General features: G+C 32.1%; 1 non-coding gene across 1 annotated transcript; it reads left to right on the forward strand.

Annotated features, from left to right (window-relative positions):
• The first annotated feature begins 5,218 nt into the window (after positions 1-5,218).
• Positions 5,219-5,298, forward strand: TRNAL-UAG (transfer RNA leucine (anticodon UAG)). Its single transcript has one exon. It is a non-coding gene; the product is annotated as a tRNA-Leu (tRNA).
• Positions 5,299-15,000: the final 9,702 nt, after the last annotated feature.

Raw genomic sequence — 15,000 nt, forward strand, 5'->3', positions numbered from 1 at the left:
CTTGTATGAATCGCTATTGGTTTGATACGAATAATGACAATCGTTTCAGTATGTTAAGGATACAGATGTATCCACAATTCATTTAGAGTTACTTAATAGTCTATTTCTTATACCATATCTCTATCCCGTGAAATTCTCGAGCCAAAAGATAATTCTCGAGCCAAAAGATGGATGCATATGCTGTGTTTCATTTTGCTAAATGATATCAATTAAATGGTGTATCAATTCCATAAATTGCATATAGCAATAAATAAATCAGCAAAATTCTTTCTAATATTTTAGATAGAAGAAACATTTCTTCTATCTAAAATATTAGAAAGAATGTACCCTTCTATCCAAATCCAATTTGCATCGATAAAATAAATCCAAATTCCAGTAGTAGATGAATAATTGCAAATTTGTGTGTGTACGAGATTAGAATAACTTCAAAATAACTGACATAATTTTGTATTTTTCCTGATCAGAAAAATACATGAAAAAGAAAGGAGGTAGAAAAATTTTTGGATTTATGGTTAAAGAAGAAAAAGAAGAAAACAGGGGTTCTGTTGAATTTCAAGTATTCAGTTTCACCAATAAGATACGGAGACTTGCTTCACATTTGGAATTACACAAAAAAGATTTTTCATCGGAAAGAGGTCTACGAAGACTTTTGGGAAAACGTCGACGTTTGCTGGCTTATTTGGCAAAGAAAAATAGAGTACGTTATAAGAAATTAATCGGTCAGTTGAATATTCGGGAGCAGTAATTTAATCGTTCAAATTTTTTTCTTGTTTTATTATTTTTTTAGTAGTCTTATAGTAGTCTTAGATTTTTCATTTTGATGAGCCTCGCTTTGAGGAATTCATGGAATAATCCATTTTCATGGAATAATGAATTAAGGAAGAAAGGATATGAGTCTACCGCTTACAAGAAAAGATCTCATGATAGTCAATATGGGCCCTCAACACCCATCAATGCATGGTGTTCTTCGACTGATCGTTACTCTCGATGGTGAGGATGTTATTGATTGTGAACCCATATTAGGGTATTTACACAGAGGAATGGAAAAAATCGCGGAAAACCGAACTATTATACAATACTTACCTTATGTAACAAGGATATAGAGAGATTGTAGAAAGGGGATAGGATAGTTATTTTTGCAAGAGACTTGTTGTAAATTCCTTAACTTAAGAAAGAAAAAAGAATAAAAACACAGATACATAACATAAAAAAAAGAATAAATAAGACGAGATTCGACCTCCCCCTACATATTTAATTTCCTCTCCTATACAAAAACTAGCAAGACCCACTCCATTGGTAATTCCATCAATAACACCCTTATCAAAAAACTCCGTGAGTTCGGTTAACCCTCTTATACCGAGGGTAAAGACCCTAGTATAGAAAATATCTATATAACCACGATTATATGACCAACTGTATATATTTTTTTTTACTTGATCTAAAAATTCTTTTTTAGGATTTCCTTTGTAAAAAGAGTTTATTAAATCCAAATTCTGAAAAAAAGAATAAGCGGATCCATAGAAGATATATGCTATGAATAAACCAAAGATAGCTAGACTTACAGAAGAAATTGCATTAGTAATAAATTCATATGAATTTACAAAAGAATTAGAACTTTCCTGGGTAAAGTTTATTGAGGGAGTTAACCACTTTGATAATATGGTTAACTCTGCTATTCCATTACCAATTCCTCCATTATCAAAAGAGATTCCTATGAATCCAATGAACAAAGTGAAAAGTAGTAATATAAGAAGAGGAAATAACATAGTATTTCCCGTTTCATGCGGATAGGCAAAAGTTTTTTTAGCCCCAAAAGACGTAGTAAAGGATCCTATCCTATTTCTTGTATTACCTTGAATTTTTGGTATATTTTGTGAAAAAAAAGAAACTCCACTCTTCGTTGTTGATAAAACGAAATCCCTATTCACTCCTTTGGGTATCCTTTTTCCCCATAAGGATATTGAATACAAGGAACTCTCTTTAGTGCTACTGTAATTTTGAAAATGAACACGCAAATACCCATCAAATGTAAGTAAATATATCCGAAACATATAAAAGGCAGTTAATCCTGCAGTAAAGGAGGCTATTATTCCAAAAAAGGGCGAATACAACCAACTATTACTAAGGATTTCATCTTTGGACCAGAAGCAAGCAAGAGGTGGAATACCACAAAGAGAAAGTGTACCCCATAAAAAAGTAGTTCTTGTGATTGGAATGTATTTTCTTAAACCGCCCATAAGAACCATATTTTGACTTTTATCTGGTGAATATCCAACAAGAGGTTCCATTGAATGAATAACGGATCCGGATCCCAAGAACAATAAAGCTTTTGAATAAGCATGAGTGATCAAATGGAATAAAGCAGCTTGATAAGAACCTATACCTAGAGCTAACATCATATAACCCAATTGAGACATTGTAGAATAGGCTAAGCTTCTTTTAATATCTCTCTGAGCAAGAGCTAAAGTAGCTCCTAAGAATAGTGTTATTGTACCTACTAAAGAAATAAAACTCATTATCAAAGGTAAAGATATGAAAAGAGGAAGAAGTCGAGCTAGAAGAAAAATTCCCGCAGCAACCATAGTTGCTGCGTGTATAAGAGCCGAAATAGGAGTGGGCCCTTCCATAGCATCGGGTAACCATACGTGAAGAGGGAATTGTGCGGATTTCGCAACTGCACCAAGGAATAATAAAAAAGCACACAAAGTAGTAAGTAAAGAGTTAATTCCATTATTAGGAATCCAGTTATTAGCTATTTTGAACAAATCCCTAAACTCTAAACTACCTGTTATCCAAAAAAAACCTAAAATTCCTAATAATAGACCAAAATCCCCTACACGATTAGTTACAAAAGCTTTTTGACAAGCACTCGCTGCGATTGGTCGTGTAAACCAAAAGCCTATCAATAAATAAGAACACATTCCCACGAGTTCCCAAAAAAAATAAATTTGTATCAAATTGGAGCTAGTAACCAATCCCAACATGGAAGTATTGAAAAAACTTATATAAACAAAAAATCTCAAATATCCTTCATCGTGAGACATATAACCATCACTATAAATAAGAACCAGGATTCCTACAGTAGTAATTAGTATTAACATAATAGAAGTAAGTGGGTCAATCAAGTATCCAAATTCTAAAGAAAAATCATTATTGACGGTCCAAGACCATAGATATTGATAGATCGAACTTCCATTTATTTGTTGAATAGACAGTTGAACTGAGAATACCATAGCTATACTTAAGAGTAAAACACTAGGAAAAGCCCATATGCGACGAAGATTTTTTGTTGCTGTCGGAATAAGAATAAGGCCAAATCCCATTGACATAATAACTGGAAGTGGGAGAAGAGGGATTACCCATGCATATTGATATGTATGTTCCATAAGAAAAGAAATTGCAATTTTTACTTCAATTTTTACTTCAATTTTTCTATAAAATTGTTTCCGATTCACCAAACCAATTCTTATCTCTTTCTGAAAGAATAAATAAAAAGAATAAGAAAAAATACTGAAATTCTTAATTTTTCCAAAATTTATCTCATTGAAATAATTAAAAATTAAGAATGGGTTTAGTTGGTTAAATTAAAAAAGTTAATAAAATAACTAGGTAACGAAGTTATTTTATTAACTAAATAAAGATATTTATAAAAATAAAAAAAAAAAAGTGGAATCATTTTACTTTCTATTCATAATTCATTTTTATATTTCTTTAAAACAAAGATGAAACAGCTCTCTTGTTCCATAATTAACTGATTGAGTGAATTCCAATGAAAACCTATGTTTATAAGAAATTATCGAATAGTCCTTACTTCATATAGAACTAAAATTCTAATGACTATAAATTACCTAAGTTTTAGAATGTCTTGTTTAAGAGACTCAGTATTTTTTGTTTTGATTGGAATTCCTTTCCTTTATGGAATACCATTCTGAACTTAATTAACTATTTTCATTTTCCCTTCTTTTTATCCCCCCGTCTTATCTTATATGGGGGATAGGCTTCCATACCATATATCTATATATGGAGTATACTTGATATATAAATAGATATAAATAGATTTAAATGAGAAACCCTTCTATATATTCTATATTATTAAAAAAAAAGTATAAAATATATAAAGAAAAAATGTTAAAAAATTCTTGTTGTCTTATCCGCATTAGACAAAATGAAGTAAAAAATAATTCAAAATTTAAGTATCTTTCAGTATCTAAGTATAAATACTAATAAAAAGAAGAAAGAAGGATTGATTTGCAGCAATAGATGTCTTTCACATACAACTAGAAAAAAGTAATTTCCTTTTTGAATGGCAGTTCCAAAAAAACGTACTTCAATGTCAAAAAAGCGTATTCGTAAAAATATTTGGAAGAAAAAGACTTATTTTTCCATAGTACAATCTTATTCTTTAGTAAAATCAAGATCATTTTCGAGCGGTAATGAGCATCCAAAACCAAAGGGTTTTTCTGGGCAACAAACAAATAATAAGATTTTGGAATAATATGAATTGACTTATCAAAAAAGAATTCCAATTATTTAATAATTTGGATTCTTCTTTGAATGTACTTTTATGTGTCGAATTACTCGGTACAATATTCTTAGAACAAAAAACCCCTCTTATCTTATATATACAAGAAAAAAAAAGTTTTGTTTGGTATACTGTGTGCTAAGTATTCTTTTCCTATCAATGAACTTTTCATAATTTTCCTAATAGAATCCTCATATTCTATTAGGAAAATTATGAAAAGTGGAGTATTCTTACAATAGGACTTACAACTTCCACCTATCTTCTCCAAAATCATAAGGTTAGTAAATCTTATTAATAAGAGCATAAAGACTTTCATTCTAGAAATTTTTAAAAAATCCAAAAAGCCTTTTCTATTTATCCATTTTATTTTAATTTCATCATTAAATAGAAACCCTTTTGGATTTTTTTCATTGTATTGAAAGAATTTTCAAAATGTAAAGGGGAAATTAATTAGAAAAAATTAGTTCTATAATTGCAAGTTAGAAAAAAGAAGTTCCAACTCTTTCAAGCAGTGTTTGTGTTTCTATTGGGCAAAGCAAGAGTTTATTGTAAAAAAAAAAAATGGAAACGATACTACCAAACGAAGTCTATTTTAATGAAAACTCTAATGTTCCTAAATTTTATGGACTTTCCCAATATCGACGATTCCCAAGATAATAGCTATTATTCTTTTAAGTTACCTATTATTTGAAGTTAGCCGCCATGGTGAAATTGGTAGACACGCTGCTCTTAGGAAGCAGTGCTCAAGCATCTCGGTTCGAATCCGAGTGGCGGCATTCTTGAAAAAGAATACAATAGATTAGAAATCAATTCGAAATTTACAATTTTGTAATGGGACCTTCCCCTTATGCTATTTGCAACTTTAGAACATATACTAACTCATATCTCTTTCTCAACGATTTCAATTGTGATTACGATTCATTTTATAACCTTATTAGTTCGTGAACTTGGAGGATTACGCGATTCGTCAGAAAAAGGAATGATAGTTACTTTTTTCTCTATAACAGGATTCTTAGTTTCTCGTTGGGCTTCCTCGGGACATTTTCCATTAAGTAATTTATATGAGTCATTGATCTTCCTTTCATGGGCCCTGTATATTCTTCATACCATTCCTAAAATACAGAACTCTAAAAATGATTTAAGCACAATAACTACGCCAAGTACTATTTTAACGCAAGGCTTTGCCACATCGGGTCTTTTAACTGAAATGCATCAATCCACGATACTAGTACCTGCTCTACAATCTCAGTGGTTAATGATGCATGTCAGTATGATGTTATTAAGCTATGCAACTCTTTTGTGCGGATCCTTATTATCTGCCGCTATTCTAATCATTAGATTTCGAAATAATTTCCATTTCTTTTCTAAAAAGAAAAAAAATGTTTTAAATAAAACATTTTTCTTTAGTGATATTAAATATTTTTATGCAAAAAGAAGTGCTTTAAAAAGAACCTCTGTCCCTTCATTTCCAAATTATTACAAATATCAATTAACGGAGCGTTTGGATTCTTGGAGTTATCGTGTCATTAGCCTAGGATTTACCCTTTTAACCGTAGGTATTCTTTGTGGAGCAGTATGGGCTAATGAGGCCTGGGGATCCTATTGGAATTGGGATCCTAAGGAAACTTGGGCATTTATTACTTGGACCATATTCGCAATTTATTTACATAGTAGAACAAATCCAAATTGGAAGGGTACGAATTCTGCACTTATAGCTTTGATAGGATTTCTTATAATTTGGATTTGTTATTTTGGTATAAATCTATTAGGAATAGGCTTACATAGTTATGGTTCGTTTACATTAACACCTAAATGATTACATAAAATAAAACCTTCATGAAATGAAGGTTTTTACTTTTATGTTTTATTTGAGAACCCCTTGAACGCCTTATCAAAGGGTTCTCAAAAATTCGAGATAGATCTAATTATACTTTTTTACTTATTTCTGCATTATATACTTTTTTACTTATTTCTGCATTAATAGAGCAGACGAGTAAAAAAAAGCAAACCTATTTAGGATAATAATTGGATAAGAGAGCCTCTACCCTGTCAACGGATAGGGAGAGAACAAAATCTGGATAAATACCAATTCCTATTACTGGTAAAAAGATACAGATTAAAATAAAGAGTTCTCGTGGTCCAGAATCCACAAAATTTGCGTTTGGAACATTAAATAGCTTGTATCCATAGAACATCTGGCGTAACATAGATAATAAATAAATAGGAGTTAATATCATTCCAATTGCCATTACAAAAGTAATTAGTGTTTTTGGCATTAACAGAAATTTTGGACTAGTAATTAGTCCAAAAAATACTACTAATTCTGCGACAAAACCACTCATTCCTGGTAAGGCAAGAGAAGCCATTGAAAAGCTACTAAACATGGTAAAAATTTTAGGCATTGGGATAGATATTCCCCCCAGTTCTTCGAGATAAACAAGACGCATTCTATCAGAAGCGGTTCCTGCCAAGAAAAAAAGTGTAGCACCAATAAATCCATGGGATAATATTTGTAAAATAGCTCCATTGAGTCCAATGTTGGTTATGGAACCAATTCCTATAATTATGAAACCCATGTGAGATACAGAGGAATAAGCTATTCTTTTTTTGAAATTTCGTTGACCAAGAGAAGTTGAAGCTGCATAGATTATTTGGATCGCTCCTATTATTACTAACCAGGGCGAAAATAGATAATGAGCATGAGGTAACAATTCCATGTTGATCCGAATCAATCCATATGCTCCCATCTTTAATAATATTCCCGCTAAAAGCATACATGTACTATAATGTGCTTCCCCATGGGTATCTGGTAACCACGTATGTAGGGGTATAATCGGCAATTTGACAGCATAAGCAATAAGGAAGCCAAAATATAAAAGTATTTCCAAGGTTGCAGGGTATGATTGATTAATTAATCTTTCCAAATCTAATCCTGGTTCGTTGGAACCATATAAGCCCATACCCAGAACTCCGATTAAGAAAAAAATGGAACCGCCTGCAGTATACAAAATAAACTTTGTAGCTGAATATAGACGCCTCTTCCCCCCCCACATGGATAAAAGTAAGTAAACAGGAATTAATTCTAACTCCCACATGATAAAAAAACGTAAAAGGTCTCGCGAAGAAAATAATCCTATTTGACCACTATACATTGCGAGCATCAGGAAATAGAATAATCGCGAATTCCGTGTAATTGGCCAAGCTGCTAAAGTAGCTAAAGTAGTGATAAATCCTGTCAATAAAATAGATCCTAATGAAAGTCCATCGATTCCCAATCTCCAGTGGAAATCGAAGACATCTATCCATTTATAATCCTCCTTTAATTGGATTAAGGGATCCTCCAGTTGGAAATGATAACAGAACGCATAAGTCATTAGAAGGAATTCTAATAAACAAATAGATATAGTATACCACCTAACGACTTTGTTTCCCTTATGAGGTAAAAAGAAAATTAATGAACCTGCAAATATCGGCAAAACAACAAGTATTGTTAACCAAGGAAAATAACTCATGATAAAGTGATAAAGACAAGATACGTTTTGACCAGAAAAGCCCGTGCTCGATTATTTCGAGCACAGGCTTCTTCGGTAAAGAGGAATCAGACGATTCGAGTGAAGTTTTTTGTAACGTATCAATAAGATAGAGCCATGCTACGTGTTGTTTCAGGCCCTAAATAAACGCGGACACTTAAAAAATCTGTCGGGCAGGCAGATTCACATCTCTTACAACCCACACAATCTTCGGTTCTCGGCGCGGAAGCAATTTGCTTGGCTTTACATCCATCCCAGGGTATCATTTCTAATACATCTGTTGGACAAGCTCGTACACATTGAGTGCATCCTATACATGTATCGTAAATTTTTACGGAATGTGACATTGGATCTATAAATTTTTCTTTTCAACATAAAATTTTTCGATCTGGTAAAAATGAAATTAGTACTATAATGAGTCATATGTATTGTAGACACCAGACGAAGCAATGGTTTATCCAAACTTCAAAAAAAAAAATCTATTTTTTAATCTGTTTGTGAGAAAGCGTGAAGAGAGCCAAGAGACTTTAATTTTGGATTTCAACAATAAATAAGAAATAAGAAAGAATTTTACGAATTGTACAGACGAATTCGAATTAGCCAATAAATTGGCTATCGTCTTTTCAATATAAATTATTGCAATATTCAAATTGCAATATCAATGAATTACAAATACAAAAATTCATTTAAGTGAAAAAGAATACTATGCAATAATCTACTAAAAAAAATGGATATTCTCAAATAATACTAAGAAAATAGTATTGATTTCTATTTATTTTAATATGTGCGCCTTTGTTTAGAGGATTCTATGTCTAATTATTCAAAAGTCTAATTATTCAATAAATTAGATTGATTGATACGAGTGGATTTCCTATTACGATGGATGGAAGAAAGAATGGATAGTCCAATAGCGGCTTCAGCAGCTGCAAGGGCTATAACAAAAATTGCGAAAATATCTCCTTTTAATTGGCGACTATCAAATAGATCAGAAAATGTTACGAGATTTAGATTAATTGAATTCAGTATAAGTTCAAGACATATTAGAGCTCTAACCATGTTTCGGCTTGTGATCAATCCATAGATACCAATCGAAAATAAATAGACACTCAAAAAAAGTACATGCTCAAACATCATTACTAACTCCTTATCAATCTCGATTCATTTCAATATGAGGGCAAGAATTGAACCGATTCAATTAATTACAATAGAACAATTACACAACAAAAGAAAAAAAAAAAAAAAAAAAAGGAGGTATTTGTTGGCAGTAGATGGATTTTACTAAATCAAAATTGTGATTCTTTAGTTATTTATTTAGATTTGCAATTCTTATAATTTGTACTTTTTCTAAGTTTTCTTATTGCCGAGCCATAGTAATTGCACCTATTAAAGAAACTAGAAGAATTATGAAATGAGTTCAAACGGAAGATAAAAATCGGTTGCTAAATGAATTCCAATTTGTTGAACATTATTTATGAGACCCTGTTCTACTATTGGTTTGATCTTGTAGTCAAAGAATTCCATACCACGACGTATCTGGGATAGTAGTCATTAGTGAAAAAACAATAGTTATACAAACGAGTGAAGTGAACCCATCTCCAATAGTCCAATAATTCTTAACTTTAGACCATCTGAGCCATTTACGAACATTACAGCGAATATGATCAAGACATTTATGGCTCCCACATAAATAAGAAGTTGTGCGACAGCTACAAAGTAGGAATTTAATAAAAAATAGAATAAGGATATACAAACAAGAACTAATCCCAGCGAAAAGGCAGAATAAAATGGGGTTGGTAAGTAATACTACTCCTAGACCCCTAGTAGAAGAACAAATCCCCCAAATAGCATAAGAATCTCATGTATTGGTCCAGGTAAATCCATTATGGATAAAAAGAAATTAATAGTATAAAATTTTCATGAACTGACTAAAACTAAAGGATTCAAGGAAGGAAAAAAGGATTAGGGTATTTTTTTGTGTATAAACTTATAGTTATAAATTATATTATATCACGAAAATCTAGTCTGATTTAAAATAAGAAATAATTTCCAATAAGCAGTAGTTTTTCGTTTTTCTTTATAGTTTAATTTTAAAGTTTAATAAAGAATTATTAGATTTTTATAACAGAAAGACAAATCAAAGTTTAGTAATCAGTAATCGTTCTTGAATTCGAAGATTTTCTTTGTTTATTTTACTTTCAGACGAATTCCTAATTGTTTGAATTGTGTAATCTCCCATTATGGAGATTGGTAACCGACTTAAAGCAATTTGATTGTAATTCAATTCATGACGATCATAGGTAGAAAGTTCATATTCTTCAGTCATTGATAAACAGCTTGTTGGACAGTACTCAACACAATTGCCACAAAATATACAAACTCCGAAATCAATACTATAATTAAGCAATTGTTTTCTTTTTAATATCCTTTTCAAATCTCCAATCCACAACGGGTAAATCTATCGGACATACGCGAACACATACTTCACAAGCAATACATTTATCAAATTCAAAGTGGATTCGCCCTCGAAACGCTCTGGTGTAATTGATTTTTCATAAGGGTAGTGAATCGTTATAGGTAAACGATTTGTGTGGGATAAGGTAGTTATGAAACTTTGACCTATGTACCCTTGTAGCACGTATTGTTTGTTGACCATAACTCATGAACCCAGTTACCATAGGGAACATATTCATTCTAAATATCTATGAAAAAGATATGTTTCTTTCTCTTGTTGAGAGAGCTTTTGTGTTGAAAATATTCTTACTATTATTGTATTATCTTATTTATAGTGAAACAAGTTGAGAAGAGGTTGTTAATAAGAGATTGCCCAGGGAAATAGGTAAAAGAAATTTCCATCCAAGATTTAATAACTGATCCATTCTCATCCTCGGTAAAGTCCATCTTATTGTGATAGAAATGAAGAGAAATAAATAAGCTTTAGTTAATGTTAATAAATATACCCATTGTCATTTCCAAAATTCCAACTGCTTTATTCATTTGGAAAAAATCAAAAAAGGATATATAGGGAATAGATAAATTCCACCCGCCCAAGTAGAGAACTGTTACAAATAAAGAAGAAACTAATAAATTTAGGTAAGAACAAGATAAAATAAACCATATTTGATACCGGAATATTCAGTTGGTAACCTGCTACTAATTCTTCTCCGCTTCTGGTAAATCAAAGGGTAATCTTTCACATTCTGCCAAAGAAGAAATTAAAAAAACCAGAAAACCTATAGGCTGACGCCAAATATTCCATCCAAAAAAACCGTATTTTGACTGTGCTTCAACTATATCAACTGTACTTGAAACTGTTAGATAATCATAGTCGGTGATACATCACAGTTCCCACCGCTATTTCAAAACCGTACATGAAACCTTAGCTTCATACGGCTTCTCTATGATCAGAAAAAGGAAAGGACTGTTTTGTTCCTAGCCCCGGGGGCGTAGATAGAATTAGATAAAATAAAATAGATTTGAAAGTCCTAAATTAGACCAAGGAATTCCGTCTGCTAGAATAAGAAAAAGCGCTTCCGAATTGATCTCATCCTTTATAATATAATGAAAATTTTTCTTTGTTCAGTAATAACTTAATCTTGGAATAAAACACTTGTTACTTGTTATAGGAATTCAATTAATAAATGGAAAGAGTTGGGTATTAGTTCATGAGCAATTCTGCATGAATATGGATAGAGGAAGGAATAATGAAAATTTTTTCTAGTGCACTCATATCTTTTTTACTATTCTTCTTTCCCCAGGGAGGGGGTATTTAAAAAGAAAAAATGGATAAAGGGTTAATTCGTTCTTGATAGCCATTTCCTTAACAAGTGAATGGGAACATACTCTGGATCGGAATCCGAAGAAAGTACTACTTGATATTTCTACAAATTGCAAGTCCTTATTATGATTCCTTTTATGGGCAAAATCTCTAATGTTTTAGATTTTCCATTACTAATCCTTTATGTACTTTAGTGTTCCTAACCCTTCACTAACTTTTGGTGGATTCTTCTTATGGATTATTAAGTTATAGTAATAACTAGGAGTATTCTAGTAATGGAATTCCATATCGTGAATCCTTTATTCTTGGCCGCTTCAAGATATGATGACTAATTAAAAAATATCAACCTTGGGATAAAGAGTTTACACTGCTTATGTTTACTTCCACTTTTTTCTTGTACGTAGGAATGAGATTTTTTCTTTTTACTACAAATTTATAAGCTGTTTTGTTTCACTCATATAGCTATCTAGTTTAACTTACCAACCCAAATACTAAATAAGAAAAGGAATATAAATAGTTAATGGATTTTATAGGAAAAAGATCTATTTTAACGAATCACACGTAGAGATATTGCTAGCACACAAAAAGTTAATGGTATTTCATAACTAATGGATTGAGCAGCAGCTCGTAGACCGCCTGAAAAAGAATATTTATTATTTGAGCTATATCCTGCCATAAGAAGACCAATAGGAGCTATACTTGAAATGGCAATCCATAAAAAAACACCAATACTAAGATCGGCTAAAACAAAATGATATCCCAAAGGGATAACTAAAAAACTTAATAAAACTGATATGACTGCTATAGAGGGTCCAATGCTAATAAAGAAATATCTCCTCGGGATGGCAGAATATCTTCTTTAAAAAGTAGCTTAGTCCCATCTGCTATAGCTTGAAGCAGGCCCAGGGGGCCAGCATATTCAGGACCAATACGTTGTTGTATCGACGCAGATATTTCTCTTTCTAACCACACAATTACGAGTACCTCTATTGTTATTCCCAAAAGGAGGGTCAAAATGGGTAGAATCGATATCAGTCCATAGACTTCTTTTAATAATTCCAATTTCGAAAAAGAATTGATAGTTTCTACCTCTACCCTATCTATTATCATTTCAACGATCAACTTCCCCATAATGATATCTATACTACCTAATATCGTCATGATATCAGCCAATTTCATTTTTTTAACTAGCTGAGGAAGAATTTGCAAATTAATAAACCCGGGTGGACGGATTTTCCATCTCCAGGGGAAAAGGCTATCATCTCCTACTAGATAAATCCCTAATTCACCTTTTGGGGCTTCTACTCTTACATAAAGCTCTTGTCTTGACAATTCAAAATTGGGCGAAGGTTTTTTACCAAGAAATTTATACTCAAAATCATTCCATTCAGAATTATTTTCTTTCTTAAAGCGTCGGACTTCTAAATTTTCATAAGGTCCTCCAGGAATTTTTTCTACAGCTTGTTGAATTATTTTGATGGATTCCCTCATTTCACCAATTCGTACTAAATAGCGAGCTAACGAATCCCCTTCTTTTTGCCATTGGACTTTCCAATCAAATTGGTTGTAAGACTCATAAGGATCTACTTTACGAAGATCCCATTGTATTCCAGAAGCTCGTAACATCGGTCCCGATAAGCCCCAATTTACTGCTTCTTCTCCGCTAATAAAACCTACTCCTTCAACTCGCTCTAAAAAAATTGGATTCTGTGTAATAAGTTGTTGATATTCAACAACTCCGCGTAAAAAATAATCACAGAAATCTAAACATTTATCGATCCATCCATAAGGTAGATCGGCGGCTACTCCTCCGATGCGAAAGTAATTGTGCATCATTCGCATACCTGTAGCAGCTTCAAATAGATCATATATTAATTCTCTCTCTCTAAAAATATAGAAAAAAGGAGTCTGTGCGCCGAGATCCGCCATAAAAGGTCCAAGCCATAGCAAGTGAGAAGCTATCCGGCTTAATTCTAACATAATTACCCTAATATAGCTGGCTCTTTGTGGTATTTGAATATTCTCCAAGAATTCTGGTGCATTTACTGTTATTGCTTCTGTAAACATAGTAGCTAAATAATCCCACCTTGTTACATAAGGTAAGTATTGTATAATAGTTCGGTTTTCCGCGATTTTTTCCATTCCTCTGTGTAAATACCCTAATATGGGTTCACAATCAATAACATCCTCACCATCGAGAGTAACGATCAGTCGAAGAACACCATGCATTGATGGGTGTTGAGGGCCCATATTGACTATCATGAGATCTTTTCTTGTAAGCGGTAGACTCATATCCTTTCTTCCTTAATTCATTATTCCATGAAAATGGATTATTCCATGAATTCCTCAAAGCGAGGCTCATCAAAATGAAAAATCTAAGACTACTATAAGACTACTAAAAAAATAATAAAACAAGAAAAAAATTTGAACGATTAAATTACTGCTCCCGAATATTCAACTGACCGATTAATTTCTTATAACGTACTCTATTTTTCTTTGCCAAATAAGCCAGCAAACGTCGACGTTTTCCCAAAAGTCTTCGTAGACCTCTTCCGATGAAAAATCTTTTTTGTGTAATTCCAAATGTGAAGCAAGTCTCCGTATCTTATTGGTGAAACTGAATACTTGAAATTCAACAGAACCCCTGTTTTCTTCTTTTTCTTCTTTAACCATAAATCCAAAAATTTTTCTACCTCCTTTCTTTTTCATGTATTTTTCTGATCAGGAAAAATACAAAATTATGTCAGTTATTTTGAAGTTATTCTAATCTCGTACACACACAAATTTGCAATTATTCATCTACTACTGGAATTTGGATTTATTTTATCGATGCAAATTGGATTTGGATAGAAGGGTACATTCTTTCTAATATTTTAGATAGAAGAAATGTTTCTTCTATCTAAAATATTAGAAAGAATTTTGCTGATTTATTTATTGCTATATGCAATTTATGGAATTGATACACCATTTAATTGATATCATTTAGCAAAATGAAACACAGCATATGCATCCATCTTTTGGCTCGAGAATTTCACGGGATAGAGATATGGTATAAGAAATAGACTATTAAGTAACTCTAAATGAATTGTGGATACATCTGTATCCTTAACATACTGAAACGATTGTCATTATTCGTATCAAACCAATAGCGATTCATACAAGCTAAATCTTCT

This window comes from Triticum urartu, unplaced genomic scaffold, assembly GCF_056163025.1.
Source record: "Triticum urartu cultivar PI428250 unplaced genomic scaffold, HENAU_Tu73 scaffold2, whole genome shotgun sequence".
NCBI classification, from domain to species: domain Eukaryota; kingdom Viridiplantae; phylum Streptophyta; class Magnoliopsida; order Poales; family Poaceae; genus Triticum; species Triticum urartu.